At 43.1% G+C, this 24,193-nt stretch overlaps 1 protein-coding gene across 7 annotated transcripts in view; it reads left to right on the top strand.

Annotated features, from left to right (window-relative positions):
• The window catches only part of LOC131824343 (cytosolic 10-formyltetrahydrofolate dehydrogenase-like), a 96,092-nt gene that overhangs the window by 31,439 nt on the left and 40,460 nt on the right, over window positions 1–24,193 (top strand). Inside the window, exons 5-6 of one of the 7 annotated variants that reach the window (XR_009350836.1) lie at window positions 12,234–12,382; window positions 13,519–13,772. The exons of 3 other annotated variants lie outside the window; for them this stretch is intronic. The gene's annotated coding sequence lies outside the window, so the exon portion shown is untranslated. 3 more of the 7 variants (XM_059162011.1, XM_059162008.1, XM_059162007.1) reach the window with 3 other exon arrangements.

Here is a 24,193-nt window from a genome sequence, read left to right as displayed (position 1 = left end):
TCATTCTAATTTGTTTAAAATACATAAAACATGAAGGGAAAACACAACTAGTGGTAGAATTCATCTGTCCAAGGAGAAGGTAGAAGGTAGAAGCCATCTGTCCAAGGAGAATACGATCATCATCATCACAGTAGAACTTTTGAAGGCACTTAACACCCCAATTTTTTGTTTAAATCACTGTATTAAGGTATAAATTAGTAAGGGGCACCTGGGTGGCTCTGTGGGTTAAAGCCTCTGCCTTCAGCTCATGTCATGATCCCAGGGTCCTGGGATCAAGTCCCGCATCGGGCTCTCTGCTCAGCAGGGAGGCTGCTACCTCCTCTCTCTGCCTGCTTCTCTGCCTACTTGTGATCTCTGTCTGTCAAATAAATAAATAAAATCTTAAAAAAAAGATATAAATTAATAAAATAAAAACTCACAAATTTTAAACATGCAGGTCAGTGACTTTTGACAGATCTGTGTCCCTGTGTAAGTACCATCCCAATTGAGATCTGAAACATTTCCATCTCCTCAGGAGATGTCTCCTCATGCACTGAGCCCAGCCTCTCAGCAACTCCTTCCTAGCAACCCTGATCCAGCTCTAGTCTCTATAGATAAGTTTTGTTTTCAACACAGATTCATGATTTTTTAAAAAAGATTTCATTTATTTATTTGACAGAGAGAGAGAGTGATCACAAGTAGGCAGAGAGGCAGGCAGAGAGAGACAGGAGGAAGCAGGCTTCCCGCTGAGCAGAGAGCCCAACGCAGGGCTCGATTCCAGGACCTGGAGATCATGACCTGAGCCAAAGGCAGAGGCTTAACCCACTGAGCCATCCAGGCACCCGACGCACATTCATGATTTTTAAAAATACTGTCAGTGCGACTTGAAATAGAACAATTTTTCTACATTTTGTATTTATTTTGTTTTATTTACATTATTTTATTTTAGCTATATTGTTCTGGATGTTTTAGATATTGTAATAAGCCAAGAAAAGGAAATAAGAGACTAGCATATTGGGAAGGAGAAAAACTCATTATTTGCTATCAATATATATGCCGTCTTGGAAAGATCTAAGCAAAGCAACTAGAAAACTATGAAACTAAATAAGCTTAATAGAGTGACCTGGTTTCAAAATATCTAGATGAAATTTAAAAAATATATATGTGTATTCACATACATAAATATGTATCTGTATACTCCTGTACACACTAACAATCATCCTTTGTGAAATACAATCAGAAAAGAGATATCTTTTAAAACATTAACTACTTTAAAACCTCTTCAGACTGAAGCCTCAAATGTTCAGGATCTATAGAAATAAAACAGTAACACTTTACAAAGGGAAATATAAATTTGGAGAGAGATACGAAGTTCCTGAATGGGGCAAGCCAAGTTGTAAAGTTATCAATGTTCCTTGTTTTCGTTTGTAAAGTTAATGAAGTTACTCTCAGTGTGCCAAAGGGAGTTACAGGAACAGCTGACAATATTACTTTAAAGTTGATCTGGACAAATAAACGAGTGAGAATAGCCAAGGAAATCTTGATAGGAAAAAGAGTAAAGCACACTAATAGTAATAATAATGGTGAAATTTTATTTCCAAGTATTAAAATGTAGTATAACACTATAGTAATTAAATTGCTTTGCAACCAGTATTAGTTTATTACACAGGAGCAGACCACCTAGAGGACTGCAGCAGCTAAGTCAGGTCCCAATGTTTAACACTTGGAAAGATTTCCTTGGATGTCACCAACTCAGATGCCTCTGTGGCTATGAAAGCAGTTTGAATGAGTCGAGCAGGTGTGACAGTAACTGGGCAGTAAGGAGTGGCACGGAATGTCATGCTACAGAGCATGCTCCTGGTGTGGAGTAAGTGGGGTCTGCTCATCTCCGGCCAGTTGCTGCCTGGCAATATTGGAGGTCTGGACTTACCTCAATGGACTTGTTAGGAGAAGCTGGCAATTAATTCAAGTTACTTTTTAAAGAGTATTTTCCTTTTTTAAAAATCATGTGCATAACACCCAGTGCTACACAGCTATTGAATCATTGAGCACTACATCAAAAACTAGTGATGTACTACTATAGGGTGGCTAATTGAACGTAATAAAATCAGTCAGTCAGTCAATTGTGTGGGTGTAGCAAAATAGATCTGCAGCTGTCCTCTGCCCACAGACCATTCTTTGTATCGAGAGTAGTTGGTTTCTCCCTCTGGAGATCACTGGGCACATCTTCCCGGTGAGGGGTTAATCTCCAGGGGACTGAGGAAATAGAATGGGGGCAGCCCACCCAGACTCTAAAGGAGATGGCCTTGGGTAGGCCCCATCCTCTGTCAGCCCCAGATCCTTGCCCTGCAGAGGTTGCTCAGCATGGCTTTTGTCGCTTGGGCCCTGTGGTCCTGGCAGGCTGGGCACAGTCCACTTCCTGTGGAAGCTGGGACCTCATCAACAAGCCCCAGGCCTGTTGCTCCTCTTTCCTCGCTGCTGTCCCTCATTTCTCTTCTATCTCCTTCCTTAGGGGATCCTTTCATTTTCTTGGATGTTCCAGTCTGTAATCTGATTCCTGTCACTTCCTAGGACCTTGAATGGCTTATCAGGATACCCCTCCCACAGACCTTTCTGTCACTCCCCTCCCTCCCTCCCTCCTCCCCACCCCCTCCCACTGCCCAACAAATATATATTAAAATCCTACTTTGCCAGTCACACTTCCTTCCTTCACCATAAGAGATAGCTGTCAAGGTGATACCTCATTCCTAGTGTCTAGTTTACCTGTTCTTTACTTGTTCTCAAACAAGTTCTGTGGTAAAGTGGAAGGGAAGAAAGATAGATCCAGTGCTGAATCAGTCAAGGAAGGGTGCCTAGAGGACATAGACTTAAAAGAAGAGACAGAACTTAGAGACTGGCATTCTTTTGCTCCTCCCAGCTGTTGGTGGCAATCTGGTGGCCATTCAGACCAGCCGGATCTCCACCAACCTGCACATGTGGCACACTCCTGGTGTTCTCCCCCTCTGGATGAAACAATTCTGGCCTAACCCATGCTCCACTTTATGCATCTCAGGTGGATATGGTGTCTTCCAGAGGCCATGTGGCCATTTACTTTATTTTATTTTACTTCAATTTATTTTATTATTTTTAAAAGATTTTATTTATGTATTTGACAGAGAGAAACACAGTGAGAGAAGGAACACAGGCAGGGAGAGTGGGAGAGGATGAGGCAGGCTTCCTGCCAAGCAGGTGCTTCATGTGGGGCTTAATCCCAGGAAGTTGGGATCAGGACTTGAGCTGAAGGCAGATGATTAACGACTGAGCCACCCAGGCACCCCTATTTTAATTTTTTTAAAACAAAAAACAAATAAGGTATTCTTCAAGGATCAATTTATCCTCTATCTCCTTGATAAACTCTTCCCTTCTATCTTGCCCACCCAGCCCTCTCTTCTTTCTCTAAACTGTAATTTTTAAAAAATTTTTATTTTTTTCAGTGTTCCAAGATTCATTCTTTTTGCAGCACACCGGGTGCTCCATGCAATATGTGCCTTTCTTAATACCCACCATGAGGCTCTCCCAACCCCTCAGCCCCTTCCTCCGCAAAAGGCTCAGTTTGTTTCTCAGAGTCCACAGTCTCTCATGGTTCGTCTCCCCCTCCGATTTCCTCCAGCTCACTTCTCTCCTTCACCCAATGTCCTCCATGTTATTCCTTCTGCTTCACAAGTAAGTGAAACCGTATAAGCATTGACTCCCTCTCCTTGACTTATTTCACTCAGTATAATCTCCTCCAGTCCTATTCATGTTGATACAAAAATTGGGTATTCATCCTTTCTGATGGAGGCATAATACTCCGTTGTATATATGGACCATATCTTCTTTATCCATTCATCTGATGAAAGTCATCTTGGCTCTTTCCAGATGTTTGTGACTGTGGCCATCGTTGCTATAAACATTGGGATACAGATGGACCTTTTCACTACATCAGTATCCATGGGGAAAATACCCAGGAGTGCAATTGCAGGGTCATAGGGTAGCTCTATTTTTCATTTCTTAGGGAATCTCCACACTGTTTTCCAAAGTGGCTGCACAAACTTGCATTCCCAACAGTGTTAGAGAGTTCCCCTTTCTCCACATCCTCTCCAATACTTGTTGTTTCCTGTCTTGTTAATTTTGACAATTCTAACTTGTGTAAGGTTGATACCGCAATGTATTTGAATCTTCCTGGTGGTTAATGATGAATGAACATTTTTTCATGTGTCTGTTAGCCAACTGTATGTCTTCTTTGGTGAAGTGTCTGTTCTTGTCTTCTGCCCATTTTTTTTTTTTTAATCTGATTATGTGTTTTTTTGGGGGTTGAGTTTGTGGAGTTCTTTATAGATCTTGGATATCAACCCTTTGTCTGTAGTGTCATTTGTGAATATCTTCTCCCATTCCATGGGTTGCCTCTTTGTTTTGTAGACTGTTTTCTTTGCTGTGCAGAAGATTTTGATCTTGATGAAGTCCCAAAGTGTTCATTTCTGCTTCTGTTTCCTTTGCCTTTGGAGACATATCTTGAAAAACGTTGCTGTGGCCAGTGTCAAAGACGTTACTGCCTGTGTTCTCCCCTAGGATTCTGACAGATTTCTGCCTCATGTTGAGGTCTTTTTATCCATTTTGGGTTTATCTTTGTGATTCATGTAAGAGAATGGCTAAGTTTCATTCTTCTATATTCAGTTTTCCAATTTTCCCGGCACTATTTATTGAAAAGACTGTCTTTTTTCCACTGGATATTTTTTCCTGCTTCATCAAAGCTTAGTTGACCATAGAGTTGTGGGTCCATATCTGGGCTCTCTACTCTGATCCATTGGACTTTGTGTCTGTTTTTGCAGGCTGTCTTGGTGATCACAGCTTTGTAGTAAAGCTTGGATCAGGCAATGTGATGCCCCAGTTTTGTTTTTCTATTTCAACATTTCCTTAGCAATTCGGGGTCTCTTCTATTTCCATACAAATTTTAGGATTGTTAGTTCCAGCACTTTGAAAAATGTAAGTGGAATTTTATTTGGGTTGGCATTGAAAGTATAGATTGCTTCAGCCAGTATACACATTTTTACAATATTTCTTCTTCAGATCCTTGAGCATGGAATTCTCTTCCACCTTTTTGTGCCTTCTTCAATTTCTTTCATGAGTGTTCTGTAGTTCCTCGAGTACAGTCCCTTTACCTCTTTGGTTAGGTTTATTCCCAGGTATCTTATGGTTCTTGGTGCTATCGTAAATGGAATCGATTCTCTCATTTCTGTTTCTATATTTTCATTGTTAGCATATAAGATAGCAACTGATTTCTGTGCATTGATTTTGTATCCTGCCACATACTGAATAACTGTATGAGTTCTAGTAGTTTGGGGCTGGAGGCTTTTGGGTTTTCCATATAAAGTATCATGTCACGTGTGAAGAGATAGAGTTTGACTTCTTCTTTGTCAATATCAATACATTTATTTCTTTTTGTTGTATAATTGATGTTGGTAGGACTTCAAATACTATCTTCAACAAGAGTGGTGAGAGTGGGCATCCTTGTCATGTTCCCAATCAAAGTGGGAAGGCTGTCAGCTTTTTCCCATTGAGAATGATACTCGTTTTGGGTTTTTCATAGACAGATTTTATGAGTTTGAGGAATATTCTATCTCTATACTTTGAAGAGTTTTAATCAGGTATGGATGCTGTATCTTGTCAAATGCTTTTTCTACATCGATCAGAGAGGACAATATGGTTCTTCTCTCTTCTCATTGATTTGTTCTATCACATTGATTGATTTGTGAATGTTGAACCATCCTTGCATCCCAGGGATAAATTCCACCTGGTCAGGGTGGATAATCTTTTTAATGTACTGTTGGATCCTATTAGCTAGGATCTTGTTGAGAATCTTGGCATCCGTATTAATCAGGGATATTGGTCTGAAATTCTCCTTTTTAGTGGGGTCTTTGCTTGGTTTGAGGATCAGGGGAATGGTGGCTTTATAGAAAGAATGTGGTAATTTCCATTCTGTCTCTATTTTTTGAAACAGCTTCAGAACAATAGGTATTATTTCTTCTTTGAATGTTTGATAAAATTCCCAGGGAAACCATCAGGTCCTGGGCTCTTATTTTTTGGGAAGTTTTTGATCACTGCTTCAATCTTGTTACTAGATATTGATCTATTCAGGTTGTCAATTTTTTCCTGAATCAGTCTTGAAAGTTTATAGGTTTCCAGGAATGCATCGATTTCTGCTAGGTTGCTTAACTTATTGGCATACAACTGTTGATAATAATAAAGGCTATGATTCTTTCTATTTCCTTGGTGTTAGTCATGATCTCCCCCTTTCATTCATAATTTTATTAATTTGGGACCTCTGTCTTTTATTTTGGATTAGTTTCACCAGTCGTTTATCGATCTTACTTATTTATTCAAAGGATCAGCTTCTCATTTTGTTCATGTGTCTACTATATCACTAGTTTTTATCTCATTGAACTCTGCTCTAGTCTTGATTCTTTCCCTAGTTATGTGTGGGGTTGGCTTAACTTGTTGATTTTCCAGTTCTTTAAAGTGTAAAGAGAGCTGGTATATTTGAGATTTTTCTTTTTTCTTTTCTTTCTTTCTTTCTTTTTTTTTTTTGACTGAGGTTTGGATGGCTATGTATTTCCCCTCTAGGACCACCTTTGCCATATCTTATAGGCTTTGGACTGATGTGTCTTCATTCTCATTGTTTCCATGAATTGTTTAAGTTCTTTTTTTGATTTCCTTGTTGATCCAAACATTCTTGAGTAGGATGGTCTGTAGCTTCCAAGTGTTTGAATTGGTTCCAAACTTTTTCTTGTGGTTGAGTTCCAGTTTCAAACATGGTGGTCTGAGAATAATTGCAGAGAATAATCTCAATCTTTTGGTATCACTTGAGCCCTGATTTGTGGCATGGTATATGGTCTATTCTGGAGAAAGCTCCATGTGCACTGGAGAAGAATGAGTATTCTGTAGTTCTAGGGAGGAATGTTCTGTATATATGTATGATGTCCATCTTGTCCAATGTGTAATTAAATGCTCTTGTTTCTTTATTGATTTTCTGTTTGAATAATCTATTAATGAGAGTGGCATGTTACAATCCCCTACTATTATCATATTCATATCAATATGACTTGATTTTGATGAACAGTTGGCTCATGTGGTTAGCTGCTCCCATATAGGAGGCATAAATACTTACAATTGTTAGATCTTCTTGGTGGATAAACCCTTTAAGAATGATGTAGTGTTATGCTGGGTAAAATAAGTCAAGCAGAGGGAGTCAATTATCATAGAGTCTCACTTACGTGTGGAGCATAAGGAATAACACAGAGGACATTCAAAGAAGGAGAGGAGAAGGGAATTGGTGGAATTTGGAGGGAGAGATGAACCATGAGAGACTGTGGACTCTGAGAAACAAACTGAAGGATATGGAGGGGAGGGTGGTGGGGCATGGGTGAACCTGGTGGTGGTTATTAAGGAGGACATGTATTGCATGGAGCACTAGGTGTGATGCATAAACAATGAATCTTGGAACACTGAAAAAATAAAATAAAGTATAAATAAAAATAAGAATGATGTATTGTCCTTCTTTATCTCTGACTACAGCCTTTAGTTTAAAATCCAATATATCTGATATGTGAATTGCTATCCCAGCTTTCTTTTGAGGCCCGTTGGCATGAAAGATATTCCTCCATTCCTTCATGTTCAATCTGGATGTATCTTTATGTTCCAAATATGTCTCTTGTAGACAGCATATGGATGGTCCTCTCATTTTATCTAATCTGCAACCCTGTAGCATTTTATGGGAGCATTTAGGCTCTTCACATTGAGAATGATTATGAAAGATACGTTTTTATTGACATCATGCAGCCTGTGAAGTCCTTGTTTGTATAGATTGTCTCTATACATTTCTGTTTTTTGTCACTCTTGGGTTCTTTCTTCTTTTTTATTTTTTATTTATTTATTTTTTAAAAAAGATTTCATGGAAATGAAAAGGCTAAACCAATCTCTGGTCAGGCAGGGTTCTCTCAGAACCCAGGGTTCTGTCAGAGATCACAAGTAGACAGAGAGGCAGGCAGTGAGAGGAAGGGAAACAGGCTCCCCACTGAGCAGAGAGCCTGATGCGGGGCTTGATCCCAAGACCCTGGGATCATGACCTGAGCCAAAGGCAGAGGCTTTAACCCACTGAGCCACCCAGGTGCCCCAATCTTTCTTCTTTTTTAGAACCTTCCTTAATGTTTCTTGTAGTGGGGGCTTGGTGGTCACATACTCTTTTAAATCTTGCAGGTCTTGGATGCTCTTTATCTCTCCATCCATTTTGAATGTCAGTCTTGCTGGATAAAGTCTTCCTGGCTGCATGTTCTTCTGATTTAGTACCCTGAATATGTCTTTCCAGCCCTCTCTGACTTGCCAGGTTTCTGGGGACAGGTCTGACATTATTCTGATGGACCATCCTCTGTACATAAGGAATCTCTTTCAAGTAGCTTCCCTCAGAACCTCTTGTCTAAAATTATGATTTATGAGTTTCACAATTAAGTGCCTTGAGGTTGTTCTAGATTCGTTGAACTTGTTGGGTGTTCCCTCTGCCTCTAGGACCCAAACGCTTGTTCTGTTCCCCAGACTGGGAAAATTTTCCTGCAGAATTCATTCAATTATATCTTCTAGTCTTCTCTCTTTTTCCATTCCCTCAGAGATCCCAATAATTCTGACTTTGGAACATTTCATAGCATCATTTATTTCCCTAATTTTGTTTTTATGGCTTTTAAGCTGTTTCTTCCATGCCTCCTCCTGATCCTTTTCCTCTCTCATTTTGTCGTCTAGATCACTAATTCTATCTTCTGCCTTGGTTACCCTAGTTGTTAGACTGTTTAGATTAGACTGTATCTCATTGATAGCATTTTTAACATCTGCCTGGGAGGCTCTCAATTCCGCCCTTAGAGATTTTATGTTGTCACTAATTGTTTTCTCCAACCTAGTCATTGCCTGGATAATTGTAACTCTGAACTCCATTTCTGACCTTGTGTTTATGTTCATATCCAATAGTTCTGATGGAGAGGACACGGTCTCTGAATTTTTCCTCTGTTGGGTGTTCCTCCCCCAAGTCATTTTGCTGAGAAGTGGTTGAGGGGATGTATAGCTGAATATATCAACCATGATCCAGGCAAGGTGCACCCTGGAATGTTTTGGAGCAATTGGAAGTCACCACAAAAAAGAAAGAGAAAAGAAAAATAGAAAGAGACAAAAGAGAGAACCCAGACAGAATGAGCCCCCAAAGTAAGATTTATAAGGTATATTAACAGAAACGGCAAACAGAAAGGCTGACAAAAGTGAATGACAAGAAAAAAAAAAAAAAGAACCTAGCCAAAATGAACCCCAAAGATAAGATTTATATAATACCAGAACAAAAACAAATGCACAGAAATACTAACAGAAGAAGAAATTAGGAGGATGGTTATAAATCCTCGATGTGGGCGAGAAAGTTTATTTTGTTCTTCCTGAGTATATCTTGGTATCTTTGTTAAGGGACTCAAATTTCCAGAGATAAAGGGAGATTAAAATTGGTTTATATATAGGGGTAGTATTGATTAGGGAAAGAGAGATATCTTGAAGCTTATATCTGTATGTATATTTTTAAAAAAGGAAAAAGAAAAACAGAAGTATATGTGTGAATAAAGTTCCAGTTAAAATGTTATTATGGAATATGTTGCATTAAACCTCTAGTTGTAGTGATAAGATGTAAAAATTTAAAAATTAAAAAAAACAAGAATCATGAGTATGAATTTAAATAAATAGTTGTATCTAGGGGCGCCTGGGTGGCTCAGTGGGTTAAGCCGCTGCCTTCGGCTCGGGTCATGATCTCCGGGTCCTGGGATCGAGTCCCACATCGGGCTCTCTGCTCAGCAGGGGGCCTGCTTCCCTTCCTCTCTCTCTCTGTGATCTCTTCCCTTCCTCTCTCCTACTGTGATCTCTCTCTGTCAAATAAATAAATAAAATCTTAAAAAAAAAAAGAATAGTTGTATCTATAAAATATACAGGTTTTTAGGTCAATACCTGTGAGCTTAATATGTTGTTTTCCCTGATGTTGGGGTTTTACAGTTTTATGGGGACCTGTCATGGTTGTCCTCTTGTTCTTTTGACTTGCCATCTGGGGGAGGGGCCTGCCACGTTGTTCTTCAGTCAGTCTTGCTTGGGTTGAATCATCCTGCTCCTTATCTAGGGGCTGGGCTCTGTGGAAACCATTTTTTCAGGCTTTTGTTCTCTGGGGGTTTTTGTTCTTTGAAGACTTTTTGTGGCTTTTTGCTTTTCTCAGGCTTAGGGGAAAGCAAACTGTACCCAGACCTCCCCCTCAGAGAGAGAAGCCTCAGTCTGCTCCCCTTTGGGTGGTCCAGAACACACAGACTCCCCTCTGTAAACTCCACTGAACAGGGCAATCTCCCACAGATGGTGTGCACCCCCAGCCATTGTCTCAGTGGTTGCCCAAGGCACCTGCTTTTTTGTGCACCCCCCGTGCCACTAAAACCGGTAGTGGTCAAGGGAGCCTGCTTCCAGTTGCTGCCTTTGCTGATCTGCTGTTTGGGGTCCAGGCCCATGCAGGGTGTACAGGTCATGGAAGGCTAAACCAATCTCTGGTCAGGCAGGAACCCTTTCTCTCAGAACCCAGGGTTCTGTCCAGATCCTCAGCCGGTCTCCTCCAGCTAGTACACACACCAAGCTCTTTCAGGTGGGGGCAGGGAGTGCACTTGGATCCTGGCTGCTCAGTGTGCACAAAGTGCAAAAGACTGTGGTTCAAGAGAGCTCCAGCTGGTACAAATACCAGACTTTCTCACACATGGGCGGGAGTGTGCCCAGCCAAGCAGTGCTGCAAGCAGCAGAAAGCTTCGGGCTTAGGGATCAAGAACTAGAGGCTCCATGCCCTCTCTCTGGTATAGGAGGTCATTGGCAGTGGCACCGCCATCCTGGGTTGTGGGTTTAGGCCCGTGCCTGTGACCACCCGTTTCCACCAGTTGCCCCTTAAGCTCTTTTGCTCTTTTTGAGTGCTTTTAACCAGGCTCCCAAGTTCATGCTGCTCCCCAACCTCAGGACACTTTTCGTATTTGGGTAATATTTCCCAATGGGTCACTTCTGGTGACTCCCTCCCCCTTCTGTTTGTCCTCCGATATCAGTCTGAGCATTCCCACTCGGCTTTACATCTCCACTGATGTCTTCTGCCCCCACAGAGATCCAGAAGTGTATAATCTTACATCTCAGGCTGATTTCACGGGCGTTCAGAGTGTTCTGGTAGATATTTAGCTCACTTTAGAGGACTGGTTGAAGCAGGGTCTCCTACTTCTCTGCCATCTCACCCCTCCTCCTCTCTGCTCCCCCCCCCCCCCCAAGGAATCTTTACATACTTTGTCCAATTTTTCATCATGAATAGCAGATTTTGGAGCTCTTGAGTTTTCTCATCCTCTTTCTACCTATTATTTTATGGTAGTATTTTTAGCTTCAAAGCTGTATGATTGTTCCTCCTCTTTCTTGTAAGTTTGATGAACTATATTAACTCAGAGGCGAATGGAGACTTTTTATTGAATCTGTTTCTGTTTGAGAAGTCAGTTGCATTCACACTTACAGTTTCTAAAAGTGTGTGTGGTTGGGGCAGGGAAGTCACACTTTTTGCAGAGTCTCAAATTCTTAGAGTACTGAAGCAAAAAGAGAATGTGCTGAATGTGTCTCAGAGGCTTAGCGTGAGGAAGGGGCTGCCTGAGGCCCCCATGAGTGTGCCACCCTTCCCTGGATTACTAATTCCACATGCTGAGCCTCCCTTCATGCACATTCCAGAGCTCTCTTCGACCTTCAGCCCCTTGCATGTTCTCGTTCCTCTGCCATCTCCCCAGAGTCCTCTTCGAATTCATATCTCAGCCAAGATGTCATCTTCTTTGAGGGCTTCTAATTCCCCAGTATTCATCCTACTAATATACACTTTGTTCTCTACCACATTATCCTGGTTCATTTTTATCCTAGCACTGGACTTTTCTTGTTTATTTGTTTCTGCTACTCGATTCTGGTTTTATTTTTTTCTCTTCCTTAAAATGTCAGATCCATGAGGGAAGGGACAGGAGTATATCCCCATATCCCTGTATACAAGAACATGCCTGCCACATAGTAGGTGCTTAGCAAACACTCATGTAATAGATAAATAATGTGGAAGCCTCACTGGAGACTGTCACATGCCAAGGTGGCCTCTGTTGCCCAGCAGGTCACACAATCTCCTTGGTTTTATTTTTTTCCAGAAATTAATTCCTTATCAGTTTGAGTCCTACTCTTTCTGGTGGTCCTGGGCCATCTTATTTTCTTCTACATCATCTGCTTGGTGGAAAGCCATTTGGTCCCAAACAATAAGATCTTTGTGGTGTTCTATCTGCTAGCAAGTCTGACCCAGGTAAGGATGGTTATAGCAGTACCAAAACAGCACTCAGTGGTTAGCCAGCAAGATTTGTCTCCCTGTCCTGGGAAAGATGCTGCAGAGATAAGGTCGGGGTTTCCTGGACATGGCAGGGTACAGCCCCCATCTTCCAAGAGTCAACTTGTTCAAGCACAAAGGCATGATCCAGACAGAGAGGCCACTCCACACTCTACTACACACTTCCCCCTGCACATTCCACACAGCACATGCTACCCTGCACACTTCATAGGGTACACCGCCCACAGGGCACTATCCATTCCACGTATAGAACACTGCACATTCCTCAGCAGAGGATCAGAGGATGGTCCTGAAGTGGTGGCAAGTTTCCAAGAAGCAGGTTGATGAGTGGGTCCAGCTGGGGAACTGGGCCATACACACCATCCATCACGGAAAGGGTGGGCAGAGACCAGCCCCTTGCTGGAGTGCATGGACTTCAGTCAGGACTGGATGATGATAGGGACATGTGGGCCCAGGTTGTTGGCAGAGAGAACTGTGGGCACTGATGGACAATTCTAGGATGGGAGTGCTACAATGAGGAACTCACATGTTCGAATCTCCCTGAGTTAGGGCATTTGCAATTGCATGTCCCTGACCCTGAAGACTGAGCTGGGACACTCTGAGGCAGTGTTTTGAGCAGGAGCAAGGAAGGGGCTGGAGTCTGCCTGGGACAGGGGACTGAGGAGCCCTGAAATGAGGCCAGGACTGTGCTCACTACCCTGTGGCACTTTCAGGAAAGGCTTACTCTCCAAAGCTGCCCATACAAGGACCTCCAGCAAATCCAAACTAAAGTCCCAATAAGACCTATGTCTTGAGTTTCCAAAGACCGTGCAAGGAGCTGCTGTAGCTGAGATGGTCTGTCTGGCACCTCAGTTTGCCAGGAGCAGGCCTGACCACAGAGAAGGAGGCTAGGCAAGTATGGGTAAGTGTGGACTTCCTGCCTTGGCATGAGCTCAGAGCTGGGCATTGACCCCAAGAAAAGCTGGAGGAAGGAGACTCCTAGGAGTGGACATGTCCACCTTGGTATCTGCCTTTGAAATTTGCTAGTGTTTCTTGGTGACACTTGGCTTTCTGACTTGGTTGTAATATTTTGTGTCTGCTTGCCCTTATGCCAGGTGACAATTCTACTGTACCTGGCAGAAGTAGTGGTTCAGCTGACATGGCACCAGACCCTGGATCCAGACAACCACTGCATCCCCTATCTCACAGAGTTGGGGGACCTCCTAGGGACTGGCCTTCTGAATTTCTGCTTTCTTATCAGCTGGTTAGTGAGCAGTGAAGCAAGGCTGGATGCTTCTCAGAACCAGCATCTGGGCCTCCCTCATGAGTCCAGGCAGCCTCAGTTGCTCAGTGGAGTTTTCCTTCATACCAGCAGGGTACAGAATGCAGTGTCTTCCTGCCTGGGTCCTCTGGAAGGATGGTTGACACCTGCCTCTGCAGTGGCCCTTTGTCAGTCTGCTAAGGACATTAACACACTTGACTCTGGAGGTGAGGGAAGACTGAAATCAGAAACATTGTTTGTGCGTTAATGTGACTGCACATTCCTGGATATACAACCGTGAGCTTGATGAGTGCAAATGAGTATGGAGGTGTGTGTAGAGAACAGGGGACTCTGGCCTGAAGATGCTGAAGGAACAGGGGACATGGGAGATATGCTGGCATTCTTCTGTGCCCATGCAGCCTGGACTGGGGAGAAGCAGGAATGAGATGCCTTCTATGCCCAAGCCCCAGGACTAAGCTGTGGCTTAAGCACAGTCTTCACCAGGTCCAAGCCATTCTGCTGGTTTGCCTGCAAATGCACAGCCCTCTCCAAGACAGCCCCTTCTTGCATACCCTTCATCTGCTCCCAGTATTTAATTTTGTTGATTTTGTTCTCCTTTTCTTCTTTTTACATTTATGTGAAACTTCTGTTTAGAGTTTAATGGTCAGAGAAGTATAAAATAAAATATACTAATTATATTATACTTGGCCTTTGTGTCCTTAAAGATATTTTATGCCACCATGAGACTTGGGGTCTATAAGTAACAAAATCTCTGGTGTTTCTCTAGTGTCTGTTTCTCAAACTGTGCTCTCCAGCATAGAAGCATTAACATTACAGCAAAGTTTGTTAGAAATGCAAGTTGTTAACCTGCCCTCCCTTAGGCCTGCAAGATCAGGCTGTCTTGGGGTAGAGCTTGGTTGTGTAGGATTAATAAGCTCTCCATGTTGATCTGATACATTCTCCTGTTTGAGAACCACTGCTCCAGAATGCCCTCATTTTTTTTTTTTTTTAAGATTTTACTTGTTTTTTTGACAGACAGAGACATAGCGAGAGAGGGAACACAAGTGGGGTGAGTGGGAGAGGGAGAAGCAGACTTCCTGCTGAGCAGGGAGCCTGGTGTGGAGCTCTTCCCACCCTGGGATCATGACCTGAGCTGAAGGCAGACCATTAATGACTGAGTCACTCAGGCGCCCCATGCCCTCACTTTTTAAAATAAGTATTTACTTCCTGTTTATTTCTTTCTTTTAAAAATTTACTGTATTTATTTATTTAGCGCACAAGTTGGGGGAGTGGCAGAAGGAGAGAAAGAATCTCAAGCAGACAGTATGCTGAGTACAGAGCTCAATCACATGATCCCAAGACTATGACTGGAGTCAAAATCAAGAGTCAGATGCTCAACTGACTGAACTGCCCAGTCTCCCCTATGTCTTGTTTCTTACTAACTCATCATAATAACTTTATATTTTTAATGTATTTTTTATTACGTTATGTTAGTGACCATAGAGTACATTAGTTTTTGATGTAGTGTTCCATGATTCATTGCTTGCATATAACACCCTGTGCTCCATGCAATATGTGCCCTCCTTAATACCCATCACTGGCCTCACACATCCCCCTACCCTCTTCCTTTCTAAAACCCTCAGTTTGATTCCCATAATTTATAGTCTCTCATGGTTCATCTCCCCCTCTGATTTCCCCCCACCCTCATTTTTCCCTTCTTTCTCCTAATGTCCTCCATGCTATTCTTTACATTCCATTTCTCTGTTTGACTTTTTTCACTTAGCATAATCTCCTCCAGGTCCATCCATGTTGTTGCTAATGTTGGGTATTCATCCCTGCAGATGGCTGAGTAATAGTCCATTGTATGTATTAACAATATCTTCTTTATCCATTTGTCTGTTGCAGGACATCTTGGGCTTCTTCCACAGTTTGGCTATTATGGGCATTGCTGCTATGAACATTGGGGGCATATGGTCCTTCTTTTCACTACATCTATATCTTTTCACTACATCTGTATCTTTGGGGTCCAGTAGTGCCATTGCTGGGACATAGAGTAGCTCTATTTTTAAATTTATGAGGAAACTCCACACTGTTTTCCAAAGTCACTGTACAAGCTTGCAACCCCACCAACAGTGCAAGACAGTTCCCCTTTCTCCACATCCTCTCCAACATTTGTTGATTCTTGTCAATTTTTTCTGTTCTAACTGGTGTAAGGTGGTATCCCAATGTGGTTTTGATTGAATTTCCCTGATGCCAATGATGATGAATACTTTTTCAGATGTCTCTTTGCCATTCATATGTCTTTGGAGAAATGTCTGTTCATGTCCTCTGCTCATTTTTTGACTTGATTAGTTTTTTGGGTGTTGGGTTTGAGAAGTTCTTTGTAGATATTAGATACCAGCCCTTTATCTGTAGTATTATTTGCAAATATCTTCTTTTATTCTGTGGGTTGCCTTTCGCATTGTTGACTGTTTTGTTTGCTGTGCAGAAGCTTTTGATCTTGATGAAGTCCCAAAGGTTCATTTTTGCTTTTGTTTCCCTTGCCTTTGGAGATGTGTCTTTTTTTTTTTTTTTTTTTTTTTTTAAAGATTTTTTTTTTTTTTTTTAATTTATTTGTCAGAGAGAGAGAGTGAGAGCGAGCACAGGCAGACAGAGTGGAAGGCAGAGGCAGAGGGAGAAGCAGGCTCCCTGCGGAGCAAGGAGCCCGATGTGGGACTCGATCCCAGGACGCTGGGATCATGACCTGAGCCGAAGGCAGCCGCCCAACCAACTGAGCCACCCAGGCGTCCCTGGAGATGTGTCTTGAAAGAATTTGCCGTGGCTGATGTTGAAGAGGTTACTGCCTGTGTTCTCCTCTAGGATTTGGGTGGATTGCTGTCTCTTATTGAGGTCTTTCATCCATTTTGAGTTTATCTTTGTGTATGATGTAAGAGAGTGGTCGAGTTACATTCTTCTGTACATAGCTGTCTAATTTTCCCAGCACCATTTGTTGAAGAGACTGCCTTTTACCCATTGCATAGTGAGTCCTCCCTTAGTCAGTTTGTAGAGAGGTCAGGCCATCTCTGTCAACTGCGGTATCCACAGCCTACAGTAGCCCACCATCCCAAGAAACTCCCTCGTGGAGATCAAAGCCTAAATAAGTGGTGTGCTCTGAGAAAGCTGTGCTTTCTTTGCTGACACCTGATGCCCTTTTTCCTGCAGAGTTTGTAAGAGAGCTCTCAGCCCCTGCAATCATGACTCATAGTCCTCAGCGGCTATTTCCACTAACTCAGTCAGATCCTTCCCTTCAAATCCTTCAATTGTCTGAACTTTCCTCCTCCAAGAGACTGACTGACTGGCAAAAGCAAGACTGTGCAACTTCTCTGAAGTTTACCTCAAGTTGTCTAGCTTAGGTAAACAAACATTTAAAGACAACCAAATCTAGAATTTAGCATCCATAAAGGTGTGTTATTAAAACACAATTTTTCTCTCTAAAATAACCCTCATTTCCAGAGGTAGCCAAATCTGGACTAATTTATTTGAAAAACAAATCCAGTTTTAACAAACTTGGCCTCCTTATTTACATAAGCTCAGCAAGAACAGTGAGTGATCATATAGATCTTTTAGAATCTGCTTTTCTGGAACTTCTTATAAGGAATCTCTAGGTTGAACTTTTAGTAGCCTCTCCGGGCCAGAAGCCACATACTTGCCATCAGACATGCCTGTGATACCTGTTGATTTGGGCGAATTCCTCTTCCTGAGGTTCCTACACCTGCCAGGAAGTGACATTCTTTACTCACCTAGTGAGGCTCTTGGAAATTCTGTAAGCAAGGTATCAGGCCAACAGTTCCAAAGGGCTTTACGGCTCCAGGTTTTATAAAGTCAACCTTAGTTCTTTTAAGCTGTCTGATCATATCTGAGTTCTTTTCAAATATGACATTCCAGTCAAAGCCTTGGTGAAATAACCAGTGTTTCCAATGGTGTCCTGTTACAAGGAGAACAGATTCTTATTGAACTTATGCAAATGACTGATTGTCATGGAAGAAAGAATACTTGCTCTGAGACATTTTGGTTTCAGAGGGTTCAGATAGAGAGAAAAGTTGAATGCCTTGATTTGTTTACAAATGAATACTTTTACATCTCTGTAAGTTACAGATAACTTGAGAAAAAGTTTCTCTACTCTGGAAGAGCAAACATTACAGAACCAGTAATGCTTAAAATAAGACAAAACATCAAGAGACAAAACATTATAATCTTTCAGTTCATCTAATCCCATGTTGCTAATTCTGCTTTAGTCTGAATGCAGCTTTTACTTCTGGACATTCTTACCCATTTCAGTTTCAGGATTTCAACATATCAAAGACCTGTATTTGTCCTGAAAGTCTCCCATATGAATTTCCTTTAAGGCGGAAGTCATTTTACAAGAGAATGAAAATAATTACAAGTGACAAGAACTCAGAATAGATATGGTTAAATATCAAGTGATGACACTATCAAAACATTAAAACTTTAGGAAATGTATAGAACCTCTAGAGCAGTTACAGCATTTACCCAAATGTAACCCAAGATTTATCATTGGTTTAGAAGTACTTCCTGAGTAACTTAGCATATCAAGGAAAAGCCTTAGTCAAAGGCTATGAGTCAATGAGTCAAAGAGATCTCATTTACAATTCTGGGCAGGCAAAGAGAAAACCATTTACATTTTCTTAGAAACATCTCAATCTCTAGTGAAGACTAAGTATTAACCAATTGTGAACTGTTACAACAGAATTCTTAGAAGGCAAATTTATGAATCAGTTAAGCACAAAACATGTTTACCAACAGATTTTAAAAGTGTAAACCCAGTTTCAGCAACCAGCACTCTAGTATTTTATCCCATTTGGTTCAAAGTTTCAAGTTACCAAAGACGTTGAAAGCTACTTTAACAATTACCCATTAAAGCCCTGAGACAGACAATTAACCATCAGTTTAGTCATCTCTTTGCTAACAGATTTCATGTTCCACCTGGGCTCACTCCACTTCAGATGCCATGCTTTCCCTGCCAGCAAGGGGGGAGGGGCTAGGCAGTCCACATTGGGCCAGAGAAGACAGGAACTTCCCTGAAACAAAGGGAGTTTCGGCAGCTGCTTGGGAATATTTCTTTTTTTTTTTAATTTATTTTTTACTTATTTTCAGCATAACAGTATTCATTATCTTTGTGCCACACCCAGTGCTCCATGCAATCCGTGCCCTCTATAACACCAACCACCTGGTACCCCGACCTCCCACCCCCCTGCCCCTTCAAAACCCTCAGATTGTTTTTCAGAGTCCATAGTCTCTCATGGTTCACCCCCCCTTCCAATTTCCCCCAATTCCCTTCTCCTCTCTATCTCCCCATGTCCTCCATGATATTTGTTATGCTCTACAAATAAGTGAAACCATATGATAATTGACTCTCTCTGTTTGACTTATTTCACTCAGCATAATCTCTTCCAGTCCCGTCCATGTTGCTACAAAAGTTGGGTATTCATCCTTTCTGATGGAGGCATGATGAGGGAGCAGGAGGCTGGCTGAGGACAAAGCAAGAGCTGGCGCCTTGCAACCCCCCCCACTTCATCCGCTCCCCTCCATAGGTGTAGCATTGCTCAGGCACCCCTGACTGCCATAAAATGATAAATAGTTAACTTGCTGAGATCACAATCCTGCACGATAGGAGTCTCCCTTGGTTTGCAAATGTCCTTGAGATTACAACAAAGAAGTTACCTTATCAATAGCCCAATTTCCAAAGACACAGAACTCAGTTCCTCAAGCCCTAATGTCACCCTCCCCTCATGAAAAACCGAAGGAGGTGGAGGTAGAAGGAAAAGTAAATAAAGTTAAATTTCATCTAAACCTAAATCTCATTAACAAGGATGCTTGATAGCAGGAATGTAACATTCCACCAGACTTCCAATTGTCTTTACTTGATAGAAACTAAGCCTTCAATATCCTGATAGTATTCTTTGCCCCAATAGCCCTTCTGAACACCCCTTTGTCCTCACTTACCCAACTCCTGTGTATATAACCAACCACTCCTAACAACCCGGGGCGGCCGCATCTCTGCCTGCCCATGGGCCCTGTCCCCGTGCTTTAATAAACCACCATTTTGCACCAATGACGTCTTAAGAATTCTTTCTTTAGTCGTCGGCTCCGAACTTCCTCACCCCACCGAACCTGACTTAGGTTCTGGGACTTCATTATTTTTGGCGAGCCAGCCAGGAGTTTTGCGAGTCTTTACATTTGGACTCTGAGCTTCGGTGCAAAATTGGTGAGTACTTTCTCTCCTTTTCCTGTACTCTCATTCCAGGGCTTTTTCAAGGAGTATGGTCTTATTGGAACACTTGCATGTCAATTGCTCAGGCTGTAATCCTCTAGCCCGTGGCTACTCCATGGGGAGGAGAGCGTCTGCCTTTTGGCTGTAAGCTAGTACCCTGGCCGGAATGGCAATAAGACCCAGAAACTTGATGGCCTCTCTTTATTCCTGTTCTTATAGAAAGTTGTCTCTCTTGGGCACGGGATAGCCACCTAAGTCACCAGGACGGCTGCCAATCTTAAGACTCCCGTGTGAGGTTTCCTCCTGATTGATCTAATGTGATCCCCTCCACATGCCCGGTCTAGCCACTTCTGGCCGTGGGACCTCCACTGGGAGCCGGCCGAAACCAGTACCCGATTGAATTAAAACGCAACCGGGGACCGTTTCCTAGGGAAGTTGGCTTTAAGGACCACATGTGTTGGAATGTCGCATAGACCATGATAGATTTCGATCTTTACTGTTTCTCAGAGTGTCTTCTGCAAACCGCCTAAAGCTATGAAATTGAGTAATTTCCCTTGCCAAAACTTCTCTAGCGTTTTTGTGGGTTAATATGGCAAAACAGTATGCAGTCTTCAGGACATACGATAGCATGGCACAAGCGTTTTAGTCCATTCACCAGGCACCCATCTGTAGCCTAGGATGCAATGGGGAAGTGGAGGGACACCGGCACCCCTCCAGGGCCTCTTACGGCAGGAATGCCTTCTGAGGAAGGCAGGATGGCGATCAATAGCGTATCTTGAGGGACGCCTCAGGTCGCTTTTGACCCCTAAAACCTCTGACATACCCTGTGTGGGACGCCACCCAGGAGTCGGGATTTGGTAATGGACCTTCATTACTTTTCTGGAAGCATGGCCTCAGTAGGCTTCTTCAGTTCCCAAGGACTCTACCTTGGGGTGCCTTTTAACCCACTAGAAATGATTTGGATTGCAAAATTTAGGAAAGGACTGAGCTCCTGTAACACTGCATGGCCTCAGTGGGATCTATCAGTTAGATCTCCTCTGCAGGAAACAGGGCAAATGGACCTAGGATACCTTCACCGCTCATACCTAGGCCTTCATTGCTCTACACCAGGACCCCAGACTAAGGGGCTTTTGTGGAATGTGTTTGCCCAAATGAGTCAGCTAGTAAACTTTCTCCTGACATATTCGATGATAATTACGTAAATAAGCCTTCTTCTAGTAAACCCAGGTTGCTGGGCCATCCATACTCCATAGTGTATATGGACCACATATTCCTTATCCATTCGTCCATTGAAGGGCATCTTGGTTCTTTCCACAGTTTGGCGACCGTGGCCATTGCTGCTATAAACATTGGGGTACAGATGGCCCTTCTTTTCACGACATCTGTATCTTTGGGGTAAATACCCAGGAGTGCAATTGCAGGGTCATAGGGAAGTTCTATTTTTAATTTCTTGAGGAATCTCCACACTGTTCTGCAAAGAGGCTAAAATGATGAAGTCCCAGAACCTAAGTCAGGTTCGGTGGGGTGAAGAGGTTCAGAGCCGATGACTAAACAAAGAATTCTTAAGACATCGTTGGTGCAAAATGGTGGTTTATTAAAGCACGGGGACAGGACCCGTGGGCAGGAAGAGCTGCTGCCCCGGGTTGTGAGGGTAGGCATGTTATATACCCCGCGGTTGGGGGGAGGTGGTGAAGGGATGGGAGGTTTCAACAGAGTTTTCACATGTTAGGGAGGGCCTACAAGGTGCGGGGGGGGGGGGGGAGTCCTTGCCCTTATGGCTTGATCAATGTCGTCTTTAGGTCAGGCATTAACATCAAGATAATTGGGAGATTCTTGGTGGGGTATTATGATCCTGCTATCATTTACATTCCGTTCTACCTCAGCCTCCTCTGAAAGACCCTTCCCCCCAGTTGTTAATTAATTAACTGCTCTTTTGCCTTTCTGTAACCGCTTGGCTTTTAGGGTGTGACACTTGTCTCCTGTTTGAACAAGATACCTTCTCCTAATAGCCGAGGCAAGGTCATGCAGGCAAGGGGGCTGCATAGTCACGTAGACAGGATGTCTTTCTGCTGAGTAATAAGGTTAAACTTCCCCTCTTTGTTTCCCCTTCCCGCCTTTCTCTTCCCGCGAGGGGTTCTTCCAAAGCCAATCTGCTAACACCAAGTATGCCTTTTTTCAAATGTTCAAATTGTCAGCCAATCGGCCCCGTCCCATCCGGGACTTGTTTGTACCTGTCTATAAAAATCCTGCACCACCCCAGCCAGGTGTGCTCAGCTAGCAGGAGCTGCTGACCACCCGCAGGCGCGCGCTGACCACCCGCAGGCACCTGCGATATAATAAAGAACCTCTTGCTGTTTGCATCCTGTGGCAGTGTTGAATTCTTGGGTAAGGGGATCCGCAGGTCTTTCACCTCCAGTTTATGGTGGGAGGGAGACATTAGGGCTTCAGGAACCAAGAGTTATTTGCCTCTGGAAATTTGTGCTATTGATAAGGTAACCTCCCTGTTTAGGTCTCTAGGACATCTGTAGAGCAAGGGAGATTCCTGCTCTGCAGGATTGCGATCCCTGCAAGTTAACTATTTATCTTTTTATGGCAGTCAGGGGTGCCTGAGGAATGCTACACATACGGAGGGGAGCGGGTGAAGAGGGGGGTGCAAGGCGCCAGCTTTTACTTTGTCCTCAGCCAGCCTCCTGCTCCCTCATCAGCACCAACTTGCATTCCCACCAACAGTGGAAGAGGGTTCCCCTTTCTCCACATCCCCTCCAACACATGTTGTTTCCTGTCTTGCTAATTTTGGCCATTCTAACTGGTGTAAGGTGATATCTCAATGTGGTTTTAATTTGAATCTCCCTGATGGCTAGTGAATCAAAAGCTTCTGCACAGCAAAGGAAACAGTCAAGAAAACAAAGGGGCAACCCACGGAATGGGAGAAGATATTTGGAAATGGCAGTACAGACAAAAGGTTGATATCCAGGATCTATAAAGAACTCCTCAAACTCAACACACACAAAACAGACAATCATATCAAAAAATGGGCAGAAGATATGAACAGACAATTCTCCAATGAAGAAAATGGTCATCATCACTGGCTGGATTTCTTGTTGATCTTCTGGGGGAGGGGCCTGTTGTAGTGATTCACAAGTGTCTTTGCCCCAGGTGGAATTGTACAACCCAGGGGATGGGCTGAGTAATCCGCTCGCTTTGGTTTGCTTTCGGGAGCTTTTGTTCCCTGAGCGCTTTCCGTAGAGTTCCAGAGGACAGGAGTGAAAATGGTGGCCTGCCGGTCTCTGGCCCAGAGGAGCCAAGAGCCGGGGGCCCCACTCCTCAGTGCGTCCTCAGAGAACAGCGTGCATTTACTCACGTCTCCCTGGCCTCTGGCTGCGCTCTGAGCTCACAGAGCCTGCGACCAGTTCAAGGTAACCCCGAGCTGGGAGCTCACTCCTAGGCTCTGTCTCTGTAGCCAGCTTCCCTGTTCTAATACCTATAAGCTCTGCGACACTCAGACACCCCCGATCCTTCTGTGACCTGTCAGGACCTGAGGCCACGCTGACCCTGCATGGGCTTCACCCCGGTTTAGCCTCTGGAGTGATGTTCCTCAGTGGAACAGACTTTTAAAAGTCTTTATTTTGTGCTCTGGTGCTCCTCCGCCGCTTGCCGGGAGCCGGCCCCTCTCCTCGGGGTCTATCTTCCTGTAGCTTTGGATTCACTTCTCCGCCAGTCCTACCTTTCAGAAAGTGGTTGATTTTCTGTTTCTAGAATTGCTGTTGTTCTTCTCTTCGATCTGCCATTGGATTTGGATTTGTGAGTGTTTGCAAACTTTAGATAAGCTATCTAGCTGATCTCCTGCTACCTGAAGTAGTGTCAGCCTGCTACTTCTCCACCATCTTGACTCCTGTTTCACCTTATTGCATTTTAAAGTGAGTGAAGATATAAAAATATGAGCATGCCCATGCCCGTTGATATATACAACTTAGTGGATTGAATGTTAAGTAAAACCTGTTACCTACGGATTCCTAATTCCAAAGACTTTGAAACAATTGGAGTATCAGGTAGTTATCTTTTTACCAGTAATAATTTCTCCCCCCCTGGAAATAATTCCCTAACTGCCGACACAAAGGGACTTGGGAGGAATACATTCTTTAGGAAAATTTGATGCCTTTGTCCATGGGTAGGCCTCCCCTCTTCTTGCCTTTTGGTTTTCTGGTCTCTATCACAGATTTTCACCTGGTTTTCTATTGTCACCAACTTAAGAAGAAAG

The sequence above is a fragment of the Mustela lutreola genome, chromosome 2, assembly GCF_030435805.1.
Source record: "Mustela lutreola isolate mMusLut2 chromosome 2, mMusLut2.pri, whole genome shotgun sequence".
Taxonomy (NCBI): Eukaryota; Metazoa; Chordata; class Mammalia; order Carnivora; family Mustelidae; genus Mustela; species Mustela lutreola.
This window is presented reverse-complemented; position numbering and strand designations above follow the sequence as displayed.